Source organism: Mandrillus leucophaeus, unplaced genomic scaffold, assembly GCF_000951045.1.
Source record: "Mandrillus leucophaeus isolate KB7577 unplaced genomic scaffold, Mleu.le_1.0 Scaffold971, whole genome shotgun sequence".
In the NCBI taxonomy this organism is placed as follows: domain Eukaryota; kingdom Metazoa; phylum Chordata; class Mammalia; order Primates; family Cercopithecidae; genus Mandrillus; species Mandrillus leucophaeus.
In genome coordinates, this window is record NW_012110597.1 from 377,751 (window position 1) to 379,329 (window position 1,579).

General features: G+C 37.3%; 1 pseudogene across 1 annotated transcript; it reads right to left on the bottom strand.

The window, feature by feature from the left end:
* Positions 1–630: 630 nt before the first annotated feature.
* On the bottom strand, positions 631–1,302 carry LOC105532607 (annotated as a pseudogene). The gene has a single exon (XR_001005013.1). The product of XR_001005013.1 is annotated as a 60S ribosomal protein L9 pseudogene (transcript).
* Between the last annotated feature and the right edge of the window lie 277 nt (positions 1,303–1,579).

Below are 1,579 nucleotides of genomic sequence, written 5' to 3' on the forward strand. Positions count from 1 at the left end.
TATATAATATATATTCCACGATAGAATATGTATATGTATAATACATATTCCACGATGGAATATATATGTGTAAAATACATATTCCAAGATGGAATATATATGTGTAAAATATATATTCCAAGATGGAATACATATAAAATACATATGTATAATTCCAAAATGGGATATATATATATTCCAGAATGGAATATTTATATTCCAAAAATGGAATTATATATATATACACACACATACATATGTATATATATGCGTGGATATATATATAAAGGGGAGCTTTTTAAGTATTAACTGATACCAACACAAAGTCCCACAATAGGCCACATGCAGGCTTAGGAGCAAGGAGAGCCAGTTCAAGTTCCAAAACTGAAGAACTTGAAGTCCGGTTTTTGAGGGCAGGAAGCATCCAGCATGGGAGAAAGATGTAGCCTGGAAGGTTAGACCAGTCTCTCTTTTCAAAAGCTCCTACCTGCTTATATTCTAGTCACACTGGCAGCTGATTAGATTGTGCCCACCCAGATGAAGGATGGGTTTGCCTTTCCCAGCCAACTGACTCTAATGTTAATCTCCTTTGGCAACACTCTCATAGACACACCCAGGATTAATACTTTGTATTCTTTTTTTTTTTTTTCTAAATCAACAGGTCTTTTATTGCATCATTTAAATATCACAAGTAGGTCTTAGGAGTCATCTGGCATCTTTCTGTAGCTGGATAACTCTTAGATCTTATTCATCAGGCTGCTAAACAGTTCCTTTTTCAGAGACATAGATACCATCCAAAAATTTCCTGATATCTTTGTTTTTAACTGTTGTGGCTTGCTGAATCAAAGCCGCTGAATTTGAAACAAGCTCAATGTCATTTCCTTCAAGGATTAATTCATCTTTCTGGGCTTGAGACATTGAACAAGCAACACCTGGTCTCATCCGAACCCTGCGAATGTATTTTTCACCCAAGAAATTTCGGATTTCAACAAGAGACCCATTCTCCTGGATAACGACGTTGATGGGGAAGTGTGCATACACAGACCTCATCTTGTAACAGAAGTCCAGTGTAACACCTTTGATCATGTTCTGTACATGACTACAAATAGTCCGAACGGTAGTCAGTTCCTTTCTGTTACCCCACCATTTGTCAACTCGAAGCCTCTTTTTTTTCTTTCCAAGAAGACTGAATTCTACATTGATGTGATTGAAGTCCCTCCGCAGGGTTCCTCTGGGGCCCTTCACGATAACTGTGCGTCCCTTCAGAGTAATGTTGACATTTTCTGGAATGTCGACAGTCTGTTTGCTGAGAATGGCCTTCATTCTTGCAGTAGACACAGCAAAGAAAGAATACTTGGTATTCTTCAATCTAATCAACTTGACACTCAGTATTAACCATCACATGCACCCACCTCTTTGCTCATGTTGCTCCTTTTGCTGGAGATTCCTGATGTCCTTTTGAAATTTTCAACCTATTCATCCTTCCTGGCCAAATTCAAGCAACATTCCCTTATTTGTTCTGTAAGACAACACTACTTATCCTTTATTTTATCTTAAAAATGTGCTTATGTTCCTAGAGCTTATTTTGTTCTTATATTCT